This window comes from Neolamprologus multifasciatus, chromosome 3 (genome assembly GCF_963576455.1).
Source record: "Neolamprologus multifasciatus chromosome 3, fNeoMul1.2, whole genome shotgun sequence".
NCBI lineage: Eukaryota > Metazoa > Chordata > Actinopteri > Cichliformes > Cichlidae > Neolamprologus > Neolamprologus multifasciatus.
In genome coordinates, this window is record NC_140441.1 from 25,925,716 (window position 1) to 25,940,829 (window position 15,114).

A 15,114-nucleotide genomic window follows, 5' to 3' on the forward strand; every position below is an offset into this window, starting at 1 on the left:
CTCCATCTTTAAAAATCATAAGCAGAAACATAAATGCATTCACACCTCAGTGTTCCACCTTTTTCCGTGTACTTCATGACGTCTCTCAGTGCAAACATAATAAAAGGACACACTCGCTCTTTCATAAGCAATTAAAAGCTTCTATAGCTCCACAGTGCATCTTATAGCAGTACTCAACTTTAAAGCAAACCACTCTCTTAGCTTAGTGAAATTATAGAGGACAAATGTACCTGTTCTTGATATTGAAATTAAGCAAAGTAAACACACTTCATTAGCAACAGACTGAAGATAACTACTTCTACCTAATATCTTCTTCTACATTCACATGTCAGTAACATTCACATAAACAGCTTTGTAGTCATAGAATTATACTCAAGGCACTAACACATATTTGGGTAGACAACTTTATATTAAACAGTAAAAATTCACAGTGAAAAGAAAATAAATTGCATGACAACATGTGGCTACTCATGAGTGCTACAAATAAAATCGCAAACCCTTACAAGTACAGATGAAAACTTGACTCTATGTGACGGAAAATAGTACTAGCATGCAAATACACTTACATTTCAGGAGTAATGAAGATGCAGTGCACTCGGTTCACCTTCTAGATGGTGTATTTGGTGTGTGCTACATCATCATAAGTCAGTCTGAGGTCACTGACTATCTTGGTGAGGGTGGTCTGTGCTGGGATTCAGTCTATAACCAAACTCAAACATATCAATAATGTCATTTTCCTTCACAAAAGCTTTTATTTGCATAAATGCAGCTTTTTCTAGTACTTCACTAAAAGAGGGAGGTTTAATATTCGTCTGTAATGTATTTGTGTCCAAGTCTGAATTCTTTAAAATGACAATAAAAATTCTGGCGGTTTTAAAAGTCAAAAGTTTGAGGTACATTTTGTTGAAAACAAAGGTGAATTCCTCACATTTATCAGAGGCCTGATGTACCTCATCTGTATTTATAGTCTGGAGTTGTTTGTACTGTGAGCAGTGAGCAGTTCTGAGACGTACTCTTCTCTTGACTTCCTGGTAGCTTTGTTGTAAAAAGTGACAGAATGTTTTTAACCTAACAATGACTTCTAGTCCTGTTTTCCACCATCTCCTCTCAGCAGCTCTGCAGATCCTTCTCAGGCTGCAGACAGACTGTTCAGCCCCGTTCAGGCGTCTCAGTTTGAGTGGAGCAACTAAATCAAATTCTTTAGTCGAGGTGTTTTATTTTCATGGATAACACAATGCATGATTTCAGATACGTTTATTTCCTTCCTTTTTTTTTTTTGCCTGTCCCGTTTGGTTCTTTTGCCATCAGAATTATTGTCTAAAGGCGAGGAAAGATGCCCAACGGATTTACTTTACCAAATTGACCATCCCAGCCTTGCCGTAATGGTCTATTTGATTAATCTTTTATTGTTTTTTTTTATTTATTTATTTATTTATTTATTTTATTTTCACTTGCTAGATACGGGACAGACTTGAATGAGGAAAAGAAAAGGGAGAAAGGAAGAGGGGGGAAACAGTGGAGAAGAGGGACGGGGATAAAGGGCGAAAAAAAACAAAAACCAACTAAATAAGCAGACAAAAAAAATACATATATCAATCGCCTGGATCACCTGTTGAGAAAGAAAAAAGAAAACAAGCAGAAGAAAACGAGAGCAATACAATAAACAACATCACGATGATATATGGGAATATAACAGTAAATACTAAATATTAAACATTATTGTACAGCACGTAAGATCGACAGCACATAGTGTGCTTTGAGGTAGGAGCCAAAAAGGGTGTAGTTTGTGTGTGTGAGCACCCGTGTGTACACCTGTGAGCATGAGCGCGCTTGTTTTTAAAAGGTTCCTTCATGTAATGATCTGCTAGATGGTGTGGGAAACCACAGCCCCGTCCTCCAGGGCATGAAGCAGGTATGGAGGAGATCAAAACTCCAGACATCCAGAGGCCCCCAGAACACAAGAGACCAAGGAAGACCAACAGAGGGGCAGCCGCGCCACTATCCCAGAAGGAGCTGAGGAGAGTCCCAGATGAGGGGTCACTCGGCAGCCGTGGAGCAGAAGCCAGGGGGGGTTGCAGTGACGTGCCCGTGAGCTCCGCCAGCAGCCAGCTGCGCCAGAGTGACCGAGCCCCAGGCCGAGAGGCCGAGGGCACCCCACCCCCGAAGTGGCCCGAGCGAGCCCCAGGCCCCGATAAGCAGCCACCAAGGAGTGAGCCAGTGTGTACCTGGGCGCCCACCCCCGGACACAAAGAACCACCAACGCACCGATGTCTGAGGGCGTCTGCCACTGTCAGGGGAAGTGGTGGGGGGGAGATAGACCTCCATACCTTAGAGGGCCTGAGATGTCCCCAGAGAGGTGGCGTCTGATACCCAACCTGGCAGACATATAGGCACACACAGATACAAACATCCATTCCCACCCTCATGCTCTCATATGCAATTACTCAACACTCAACCAACGTGGAGACAGACATAGAGAGACACTGTACACACAATCACACTCCCCAAGCGTACTCTAAGAACCGGGTCTAGGTACCCTTGCCCCTGGAGGGGGAAACTGCACCCAGACCCAGGTGGTGTTACCCTTTTTTCCCTGCGGTGGGGAGAAGCAGACCGCCCCGACTCTGCAGCAGCAGGGAGGCACCACACTCCAGACCCCAGTCGGACAGCCAACTCCTCCTCCCAGCCCCCCACTCCAGCAGGTCGCAGAGAACGGGGGTGAGAGAAGACTCCAAACCTCCCTCCGCTCACTCATATGTAGTGTTGATGCATGTGTGTTCTAAGGTGCATTTAAAACCCAGGAGGGCATGGAGCTACCTGCCAGAGAGCAGCAGGTAAGCGCATAGCCCCTCCTGATAGCCCTCAGTGTCTACGTGTATTTAAAATTGAGAGGTGGGCAACGACGCCAGGGGTGAGGTGTACACCCTGATGGTCTTTTGGAGTCCGTGTAGCGTGCCCACCCCCAAGATCCTATATGTATGTGTTATGAGAGTGTGAGTAATGTGAATGTCTAAGTTGTGAGATAAAATTGAGGCACAAGAAGCCAGAAGGGGACAGAGGGGGGGATGCCTCCCCTGCACCCTGGTGACACACCTTTACCCCAAGTCCCTGCATGTGTGGGTGATTGTGGTGGAGCGGGAAGAGGGAGGCAGCTGGAGATGGGGAGGGAAGGAAGGGAGGGGCAAGTGACCCCTCCCTGGGGCCAGCTCCCCCGCTGACCCCAGTAGGCACCCCCATCATTTCTAAATAACTGTGTTCTCTGAAGTGGTTAAAGTTCTGGGTGTAGCGAACACCACGGGCAGAGCAGGCATGAGAGGCAGGTGTAGACAGCCAGCAGTGAACTTTTAATGCCTCGTTCATTAGCAATGATTTCATGTGAAACAGTTACTGTTGCTGAACTCTGACTAACAGTGACTCAGTGAAACATCTCTGCTGGTCACCTGTCAGAAATGTTTACACCGGGGACAGTGGAGATATTTATTACAACTGTTTACAAACTGGTTTTTATTTTGTTTACACTCTGGACTAAACTGGACGCTCTGCTCTTCATTTACCTGTTGCCATGGTGAATCTTGGTATCCATGCTCCACTGATGGCTTTCTTTCTCTGCTCACACACACTTAACTCAGAGTTGACTGAACTAACTCTGTTTAGTCTTTCCAACACGTTTTATTTAACATTTTTTGCTTGTTCACCTCAAAGTCTTTATGAAATCAAAGCAAACAATCCAACTCATGAAAAAATAATTAATTTATAGAAAATCAATAAAATGATATAATGATAATATAAATGAATGATATAAATGCTACACAGTTATAAATTAAAGTTAATTAATGTTTTCATGGCATCATAACTTTTTGTGTTTAAATATGTGTTGATGTTCAATCTTCTAAACAGTTTCTGTCTGTGAATCAGCTGTTTTTCACTCACTTTACTCTCATTTAAACAGCAGAATTTTTATGTTTCTATTTGTCTCTAATTGGATATTATACTGTGAACAGTTCCCACTAAGCCCACTGTGACCCTGCAGCCACCCTCGACTCAGATATACAGCGGTGAGACAATCACTGTCAGATGTGAGATTCAGGGAGGTGAAGGAGCTCAGTGGACGTATGAATGGAGAGCAGCCAAGTTAAACACACCTCCAACATCCAATGAATACAGAATCATCACAGTTACTGAGTCTGACAGTGGAGGATACAGCTGCCGGGGCAGAAGGGACTATTTCTTCTCAGAGTGGAGTGATATCATCACACTGACTGTATCGTGTAAGATCTTTCATCCAGAATATCTAAATAAGGAAAAAGCACTTCTTTTTTCTTACAGCTTTATAACGGTCTTTCATGTTGGTCAGTAAAATGTTTAGTTTTTATTCCAACAACAAAAACCTGAACAGCAGCCTTTTATTCACAGTGAAGAGAACAAAACATATGAGAGTAACTTCTCTGCTGTGCAGCTCTAATACATGAAAGATGAAATGCAGAACAAATGCTGAATCTGTCTCAGCTGCTCCACCACATCCACTAAGAAACATTAAATCCACTGATTGTTCCTCATGTGTGTTTGTAACTTAGAAATGCAGCAAATTAAATATGAAAGATTCGTGTTGTATTTGTGTGATAGTTGTACAGTTTGTTGCAGCTTCACCATTAAAGTTATGTGATATTTATTATTTACATATTTCCACCAAGTTATTGAAACTGGTTTGATTCAGTCATTGACTTTTGTTCTTTTTCTAAACTTAACTGCAGATAAACCAAAGGCCAAACTGAGAGCTGATAACACAGCTGTTCCAGTAGGGGGCAGTGTGACCCTGACCTGCTCTGTGAACCCATCATCATCATCTGGATGGAAATACTACTGGTACAGAGATGAGAAATCCTCTGAAGCCCTGACCACACAAGATGCAGTTTTCCACTCAAATGGACAAATCAGCGTCTCACAGGAAGGACTCTACAGGTGCAGAGGAGGAAGAGGAAACCCAGTTTACTACACAGAGGACAGCCAGTCAGTCAGGATTGACAAAACTGGTGAGTTTAACATAAAATCAGATAAATTCCTGATTAAGGAGGAAGATGAAGAACAAAAGGCATTAACATTTTTGACATTCATGTGTTTTTATTGTACTTTCTTGAACATTAACAGTCTCAAACAGGCCTGTTGTGACTCTGTATCCAAACTGGTCTGAGATATACAGAGGAGAGACGATCACTGTCAGATGTGAGATCCATGGAGGAGACACTGAGTGGGATTATGAGTGGGAAACAAACAGCATGATAAAAGCTCCAAATCAAAATGAATACAGGATTAGATCTGCTTCATCATACAACAGTGGAAACTATCGCTGTAAGGGCAGAATGAAAAGTTCACAGCATAAAACAACAGAGTGGAGTGATTCAGTCACACTGACAGTTTCTGACAGTAAGTAGAGTCATAGTTCATTTAACCTGGAAATAGAAACAGTTTGTAAAAACGTGTTTTTATTAGTACATGTTGAGATATTTGACATGTTTAGATAGTCTCACTCTGAAAGTTCATCATAAATATTTGTGAGTCAACATTTTAGTGACATTGAATTCAGAGTTAAGAGACGAAACATTGAGAGAAAATCTTTGTTGAACAGATCAACCCCGTCCTGTCCTCACTGTGTCTCCATCATGGCTGAGTCCTGGAGCCTCAGTAACTCTGAACTGTGAGGTTGAACATCCGTCTGCAGGATGGAGCTTCTACTGGTATAAAGCTGTTCCTGCTCGATCACAGAAATCCTCCAGTTATGAGCTGCTACCTGATGGCAGTGGGACTGCACAGGACTCCTACATCATTCATGGACAGACACACACAGCAGGATATGTGTGCAGAGCTGGAAGAGGAGACCCAGAGTATCACACTGATCACAGTCAACCAAAGTTTGTCTGGTCTGCAGGTCAGTCTGATTCTCTCTATTACTCTCTATCGGCAATAGCAGCCAAACCAAAGCCAACCATTTTTTAAAATTTAAAATATACCTAAGGCTTATTTGTTATTCCATTTTAGTTTACCTTTCACAGTAAAGGAAACCTGTTTAATCAAAACAAACAGTGCATATTGTTGAAATATTAACATTGATCTTAAGAAAGAAAAATCATTAAAGCATAAAAATATTTATATTGTCATAATTTAATTGTCACCACCCTGAGCTTTGTCTCTTCACTGCATGTTGTTTCCAGATGTTCATTCAGCAGCGTCTCTCACAGTGAGTCCTGACAGAGTGCAACACTTCACCTCTGACTCTGTCTCACTGACCTGTGAGGGAAACTTCACTGAGTGGAGAGTGAGGAAGTTCTCTGAGGACGGCCGACTGTACTCTGACTGTAGGAGAATGACTGGATCCACATGTAACATCAACACATCAGAGTCAGATACTGCAGTGTACTGGTGTGAGTCTGGATCAGGAGAGTTCAGCAGTGCAGTCAACATCACTGTACAGAGTATGTTATTATACATTTTTTTTTTACATTTAACTAAATCTAACTGGAAAACTAAAAATGTTACTCAGAGTTTATATGTGACTTCTCAAACTTTTTATCTGACTTAGTGGTCAGTAGGGCTGGGCGATATGGCCTAAAATTCATATCGCAATATAATTTAAAGCATGTGCGGTAACAATATATATCACGATATATTCTTTTCTTCTGTATAACGTATTTTCCACACTATAAGGCACACTTAAAATCCTTTAATTTTCTCAAAAATCAAGAGTGTGCCTTATGTATGAATTCTGGTTGAACTTACTGACCTCAAACCAATTTGGGCGTGCAAAAATGTTGGCAGAGGTATGAAAATGCGCAGGAATATCTGACGTGCATGGCAAACTTCGCCAACAATATTTAGGGAGGAATAAACACACATCAGCCTTCGGCCATTTTGATGAACGCATACGCCCCCTAGAACGCGCTAACTTTATTAACAGCCACACAAATGTAAACCACACATCAAACATAAATGAACCATTTGACTGTCTCCATAATTGAGAGCATTTTCTCTTCTTATGTCAACACCCCCACTTGCTCTCATATTATGATGTTCTTAAGTAAACAAAAAACAAACAAACAAAGGGTTTCTTCCTCAGTACTGTATACATGTCTGTATACCATGTTAATGCCCAAACATAAACTTCTCAAACTTGAACAACTTAACTTTTGTTGCAGGTTTTGTCATTACATCTGCTACCATCTCTTCTGTTGAACAATAATCCAGAGTTATTTTTCCTGCACTCACAGTTGACCTCACAAAGTGGTACTTTATGTCAACATGTTTACATCTCTGTCTCGTCACAGGATTCTTCGCCAACGCAATTGCACCCTGATTATCTTCATGAACTTTTGGCGGTGCATCTTTTTGTCCATCGATACCTTGTAACAGTTGCATTAGGTATAAAACCTCTTGTAGGGTTGCAGCTAAAGCCATGTACTCAGCTTCACAGGTAGATAATGCAACAGTAGGTTGTCTTTTGGTTTTCCATGAGATTAAAGGACCATCTACAGACAAGCTTATGCAATAACCAGTTGTACTCCGTCTGTCTGTTACATCAGCTGCCCAATCAGCATCACTGTATGACCACAACCTCAGTTCTTTGTTGTCACATTTCCTGTAACACAGTTCTTTCTCGGTTGTCCCTTTCAAATATCTCAGTACATGTTTTACTGTAGTCCATTGGTCTTCAGTTGGCTCAGTAAAATACTGTGAAAGTTTACTGACTATAAAACTCAAGTCTGGTCTTGTGCATGTAGCCAAATAGATCAGACTACCAACTGCCTCTCTGTACCTTTTGACATCACTCATCCTTTCTGCATCATCAGCATAGTTCAGTTTTTGCTCACAAGGTGTCTGTCTTTCTTTACAATCCTGCATGTTGAATCTTTCAAGTATTTTTTCCACATATTGTTTTTGTGACATTTTTACACAGTTATCACTCTGGTCAAAATCTATACCAATGAAATGTCTCAGTTTACCCAAATCCTTCATTTTGAATTTTGCTGCAAGCATTTTCTTCACAACAGTTAGTTCACTTTCATCACTAGCAGCAATGATCAGGTCATCTACCCATACAATCAGAATCACCTTCTTATTTTCTGTCATTTTTGTGTAAACACAATGGTCAGCGGGATTCTGCACAAAGTTGTTCTCACTCAGATATTCATGCAACAACTTGTTCCAATTTCGGCCTGATTGTTTTAGCCCATATAGCGACTTTTCCAGCTTGCACACCAGTTTTTCATTTGTGTCAGATTTTACCTCATAGCCCTTTGGTTGTTCCATGAATACCACACAATCTATTGGTGCGTGAAGATAGGCAGCTTTAACATCCATCTGATGTAAAAGCATGTTTTCTTGTGCTGCCTTTTGCATCAACACACTGACCCAAATGTCTGCATCCTGGAAAGGTTTGGCCTTCTTCCTGTCAGCATTAGATATGGTGTCTGTTCTGTGCGTCTGTTAAAACATCAATTCCTCACTACAGCTGCTGTTTGCACTGTGTAAGTCCACAACTCTTTAGGTAACTGTTTCTCTATTAACATACACCTGGCCATATCAAAAAGAGTGCGCCAATTGCGTTCTGCAGTACCATTTTGGTGTGGTGAGTATGGTGCTGAGGTCTCATGCCTGATTCCATTTTTGCTAAGGAGTGCCTGATACTCATTTCCCATAAACTCTGTTCCATTGTCAGACCTGATACATTTAACTTGCCCATACGGGGCTGTATCAGTCAAAAACTTCTGTGTCGCTTTTGCTGTGTCACTCTTATTTTTCAGAAAATACACAAACACTGCACTGGAATAGTCATCAGTGAATGATAGTGTAAATCTATATCCATCTCTCTACATCTGTGTGTACCAACTCTAAGGCGGTTTTGGCTCGTGCATCAGGGTCCCTGTTTCTAGTTTGAACAAACTTTCCCTGTGTGCACACTTCACAATGCAGGACAGATTTATCTGTTTTTCCTTTGATTGCCATACCATCAACAACACCTTGTAATCTCTGAATGTCATCATAATTACAGTGACCAAGAATTTCATGCCATGTTTGCATGTCAAAGCAACCCTTACACTGGTCTTTACCTTCAGTGTTTACTGTTTGCAGGTAGTACAGTCTGTTGTACTCATATATTGGGAACCTTGTACCGTCTTTGTGTCACAGGGTGTCTTTTCCTTGCTTGAAGATCATAGTTGCTCCATTTGAGGTAGCTGCTTTCACAGAGAAGATGTCTTGTGGATACGATGGGATGTACAGTGCCTGTTTCAAGGTTGTTTTGTGGCACTGTCCCCTGCTGTCCATCAAGCAAAACTCTGCCTCCCCTCTTTGCTCTGCAACTCCAGTGCACTTAGTGCCGTCAGCCAACTCTACGTAGTGTGACTTGGGCTGGAAACTGTCGTTGAGTCTCCTGAACTTTGTTATATCTGTAACAATATGCGAAGTTGCCCCTGTGTCCACCATCAGACCCTTTTTGTTGATGCCATGCTCTGACTGGAACGCTGCATCCTTGCTGCTCACCCGGAATACGTAGTCTTTGCTACCCGACTCCTCGGAAACTTTCCGTGCGTTGTCTTGCCGCCGTTTCCGTCTGCATGTTGAGTCCCGATGGGTGGTGCTTTTACACTCGCTACACCACTGCTTGCGCTGACACGTCCTGGCTTTGTGTCCCTTTAGTCCGCATCTGAAACACACTATGTCTGCGTTGCCGGCCCCACGGTCATTCGATTTTTCAAACGTGGGATTGTTGCTCGGTCTTGCACATGCTTTCATGATGTTGTCATCTGACGCTGCGGCGCGCATTTTCTCTGTGTCTTCAAAGCTTCGCAATTTAGTTTTAAATTCAGCAAAAGTCACTTCGACTTCACTTTGTGTGACATGGATAGCAAACGGTTTGAATGATTCTGGCAGTCCCTTCAAAACCATACCAGTAGCCCATCACTCAATGTTTCTCCAGCATTCCTCAGGGCTGTGATTATTGTCTCTGCTCGTATCACATACTCAGTCACACTTTCACTGCTGGACTTTTGGAGCGAAGTGAGTTCTGTATACAGGCTAATTATACGAGGCTTTCCTTTACCTGCATAATAGTTTCTTAGAATCCCCAGCGCCTTCCGTCCATCATCCGCTGCTTCTCGCATAACAAGAGACAAACTTTTGTCATCCAAAAACTGGATCAGCTCCGCGTAGGCCTCTGCATTCTTTGCTCTGTCTTCTTCTTCCTCCGCGTCGGTAGGCTGCTCCAAAATAATGTCTCTTAAACCTTGCAAATGAAGGTGGCCCAAAAATTTTGTCTCCCATAGTTCGTAATTCTTTTCGTCTCCATCAAAAACTAGCCGAGCCCAATGGCTATTTGACTCAGCGGCTCGTCGGCTCATGGCGCTAGCATGGTATGCTAATCCTCACCGAGTGCGCAGTACGTCGCGGCGTTTTCTCTCGGTGGCAAAACCACATGGACTCCTTCGGAAGACTTCTTAGCTTCCTGGGCCCATAACCTGTTGGCAGGGGTATGAAAATGCGCAGAAAAATCTGACGTGCATGGCAAACTTCGCCAACAATATTTAGGGAGGAATAAACACACATCAGCCTTCAGCCATTTTGATGAACGCATACGCCCCCTAGAGCGCGCTAACTTTATTAACAGCCACACAAATGTAAACCACACATCAAACATAAATGAACCATTTGACTGTCTCCATAATTGAGAGCATTTTCTCTTCTTATGTCAACAAAAAATCTGTTAAAAAATGTTTTAGTACAACTTTGGTAAGCCGCACTGCTTGATGGATTGTCAGAGCATTACGGCTGCCGTAGTGAGGAGCTTCGCGGAGTAATCTGGGTCCAAAACTCCGTCCCCTTCAGGTCCCAAAGTCAAATGAACACTAAGAGTTAAAAACGGTCTAAATTATTTCATCTTTAATAAAATCATCAGCGTTGCTGCTTTATCGGGTGTAACAATTAAGTTTAACATCCATGCATCCATGAAAACAGAATTTATTAAATTTAACAGAGTTAGAAGTTAACAGGAAGTTAGCTCGCTAGTTTCCACCTAAACATTTCATACCATGTTCTGACTGAGAGATTTTTGAAACTAATTAAGACGTACAGCTCTGCTACCACTTCCAACATAAATGAAGACAGCAAACTAAACAGCAGTGGTGTTTGCAGGGTTACTGAAGTTGGACTACCTGGTATATAATGTTGTGCTACGTGATTTCTAGCGACACAGCTATGTTAGCATAACATTAGCACAGTGAAGCTGGAGGATGAACGTCAACTTTTTTTCCACTCGATAAAAGTTAACATGAGGGATTCTGGTGGTTGGGGACAAATGCAATCGCAATTGCTATACACGGGCCAAACTTTAGTCAGGAGAACCACTGAGATTATTCATCGACAATACGAGGTTAGTTATTAATACACTGCAACAACATGGGAATAGAGCAGCTGCGAAAGAATTCAACATTAATGAATCAATGTTACGGAAGTGGAGGAAGCGCAGTTTTTGGCTTTCCCCATATTTCAAAAGTGCTTTATCTCTTTGCTATGACTGTCGCCCGCCATAATTTGCAGATGATAATGGTTTTAGCCGCTGCGAGGCTTTCGACCAAAACAGGCACAGCTTGATGACATCATCAACATGCGCTATCGCGATAGAGTGATATAGTCAAAATCTCTATCGTTGGCCAAATTTATATCATTTCTATTGTATATCGTTTATATCGCCCACCCCTAGTGGTCAGTTCAGATAAAATAATTATTGTGGGTGATTTTAACATCAATGTAGATGCTGAAAATGTCAGCCTTAACACAGCATTTTATTTATTATTCGAATCAATTTGCTTCTTTTAAAATGTAAAAGAGCTCACCCATCACTTTAAGCACACTCTGGATCTTGTTCTGACATACAGCATAGAAACTGAACATTTAACAGTGTTTCCTGAAACTCCTCAGTTGAACTTTCAGAGTTAATTTTAGTAATTATGTGCTCCAACCATCAAAGTGTGTCTGTTACACCCTATTCCTCCAAGATTGCTCAAAGAAGTCCGAACATTACCCAATGCTTCAATCTTAAATATGAAATGTGTTCTAATGGACTGTGTACAGTAGGCATTCAAACTGGCAGTAATTAAACCATTACTTAAAAAGCTGTCACTTGGCCCACCTGTGTTACCTAATCATATGATAACCTTTCTTTTATCTCAAAAATTTACTGAAAGAGTAGGTGTAATACGGCTAACTGTTCATCTATAGAGGAATGGTTTATTTGAATTTGAGTCAGGTTTCAGAGCTCACCGCAGTACAGAAACAGTTTTAATCAAGGTTACAAATAATCTCCTCATGGCCTCTGACAGTGGACTCATCTCTGTGCTTCTGCTAGACCTCAGTGAAGTGTTTGATACTGTTGACCATAATATTGTATTAGATCATGCTGTAGGTATCAAAGTTACTGGGCTGCAGTGGTTTGAATCTTGCTAATAGACTCTAATTTGCTCACATGAATCGGGAGTCTGACACACAGTAAGGTTCATTATGGAGTTCCACAGGGTTCTGTGCTAGGACCAATTCTGTTTATATTGTACATGCTTCCCTTAGGTAGTATCATTAAATGCATGTACATTTTCAGTGTCATACAGATGATACCCAGCATTATCTATCTATGAAGCCAGCTAACACACACTAATCAGTTGAACTGCAGAAATGTTTTAAAAACACAAATACCTGTTGACCTCTGACACTGAGACCCAGACAACGACACACAGACTTAACACAGACAGAATCTGAAATACCAAACAAAACAGACTTCACCCATAAGATGAAACCGAAATTAGACTGGGGCAGACTGGACACAGAAGGTAACTAACATCGTAATGACCAGCCAACTGGGAACCGTTGGGCAGTGAGTTTGGGGGCAGTGCCAGGCAGGCTGGCAGGGCAGATGCGATTAATATTCTAATGCCTTCCATTTTTAGTAATCGGCTAAGACCAGAGAAGAGGGTAGAGACCTGAGCCAGAGACCTGATGGCTGAAAAGTGTTGAGTGTGAATTGCTGTAGGAACAAAAATAAGCTTGCTGCCATGCATGGAGAGCAGGAGGCTGTGCACTGTGAGCAATTACAGTAATGTCTGCTGCAACCAGCAATGGGAGGCTGCTTTGCTGACATTTACGATGCAATTCTGGACTGCCTGGGCCTCTCCCAGAAAGATCCCTGGTGGTTCCCCAGGAGCAGGTTTGAGGTGGAGAATTGGTACTTCAGATCCAACAAAATGGCTATAGCCTGGGCTATCAAAGAAGGATATATGGCTGCTGGAGTTGGTGGTTCTTGAGCGGTTTGTAGAAGGGCTCCCAGGGAAGACAGCATGGTGGGTCCCAGCTCAAAATAGGAGGGGGCTCCTTTGCTCTAGCCCGGCACCCCTTACTGGGGAGAAGCCATCACAGGCCTCTAACCCTTTCTTGAATGATCTCTTTTCCTCATATCCTAGCAGCTACAGGCACTGCTCCCGACTCACAGGGAGCCACCAAAAATGCCAAAGCAGGTGGGCACCAAGGACAACTACCTGATGAAAATGGGACAGATATTCTGTGTCCTTGTTCATATAGAGTTTGTGCTGTGCTGGCGACATGAGGGCATCTGATGTTGACTCCGAGGAAGAGAAACTGGGGGACTCTTTCCAAGAGATCCTACCGGTTCCGGTGCCTTGCTCCATTTAAGAATTTTCCACTGGAGCAGTCTCCTGATGATACTCTACACACAGTCTCTGACAAAGTGATAAAAATTGATAGTCAAGTGGTGCACCTAGATGTAGGACTGACATTTCTGCATTTTGGAATGATTAGGGATAGACTATACTGAGCCATGACATTTACATAGAAGCGGAACATACCCACTCCTCCATGAATTGCTACCTTACCGTAGTGGAGGGGTTTGTGTGTCCCAGGGATCCCAGGGGCTATGTTTTCTGCCATAATAAATTGGTCTTGGGTAAGGGATGAGACAAAAAGCGATTCAGAAGACCCCTATGAGAAGACCATCGAGGGAACAGTTCACCCTGCCCGAGATAGGGTTACCGGGGCGGATGCTGAACAAACCTGGCGCACCTAAACTTATAGTGAGGGTGTGAGGCTTGGAATGCCTAGCAGAGGCCCTGCTCTGTGAGATCTTCAACGCACACCTCTGGCAGAGCTTCAGCAGCATTCTGAGAAAGACCGGGGAGTCCGAATGGACCATGTTCAGCATCTCCATTGCCGAGGCCACTGCACTGAGCTGCGGCCGCAAGGTGGTTGGTGCATGTCATGGGGGTAACCCCCGAACCAAATGGTGGACACCCGAGGTGAAGGGAGCCACCAAGCTAAGGAAGGAGTCCTATCGGGCTTGGTTAGCTTGTCGGAATTCGGAGGCAGCTGATAAGTATCGATACGTCTCTACAATGTTGCGTGGACATCAGGGGCAGTATCACGCTCCAGTCCCCTTAAGAAAGGGGACTGGAGCGTGTGTTCCAACTATTGGGTGATCACACTCCTCAGCCTCTCTGGGAAAATCTAGTGAGTGCTGGAAATCAGGGTGCAGGAGAGTCTGTCCGTTAGTCAAACTTCGGATACAGGAGGAACAATACAGTTTTTGGCCTGGTTGTGGAACACTGGACCAGCTCTTTATCCTCTCAAGGATACTTGAGGGTTAATGTGAGTTTGCCCAACCAGTCTACATGTGTTTTGTGAACCTGGAGAAGGCATTCGACCATCCCTTTGGGGTGTCCTTTGGGGGGTGCAGCCGTGGGCCATTCGATGGTGTTCCCCCGGACAAGCTGAAGGAGGTGGCTGGGGAGAGGGAGGTCTGAGCTTCTCTTCTTGCCCTGCTGCTCCTGCTACTCAGCCCCTGATAAGTGAAACAAGATGGATGGATGGATGGATGGATGGAAGGAACATACCCAGTTGTCAATACCAAAGAGCCATTGGGAAATGGCAACTCGTTGTCTCATTTGAACACAATGCTAAGGTAGTCACATGGGGTATAACAAAACTCCTGCAGGTTTTAGATATCACCCTGGGTCAACACACCTGAATCAAATTGTGGCGTAAAGGGCACCCCATTAGAGTGGTTCAGGT

The 15,114-nt window shown here is 43.1% G+C and overlaps 1 protein-coding gene and 1 long non-coding RNA gene across 2 annotated transcripts in view; both read left to right on the forward strand.

Moving 5' to 3' along the window:
- Positions 1-15,114, forward strand: part of LOC146522274 (basement membrane-specific heparan sulfate proteoglycan core protein-like) — a 276,185-nt gene that overhangs the window by 98,489 nt on the left and 162,582 nt on the right. The window lies entirely within an intron of this gene.
- Positions 5,624-6,574, forward strand: LOC146522279 (uncharacterized). The gene is made up of 2 exons (XR_014871816.1): positions 5,624-5,923; positions 6,207-6,574. It is a non-coding gene; the product is annotated as an uncharacterized LOC146522279 (long non-coding RNA).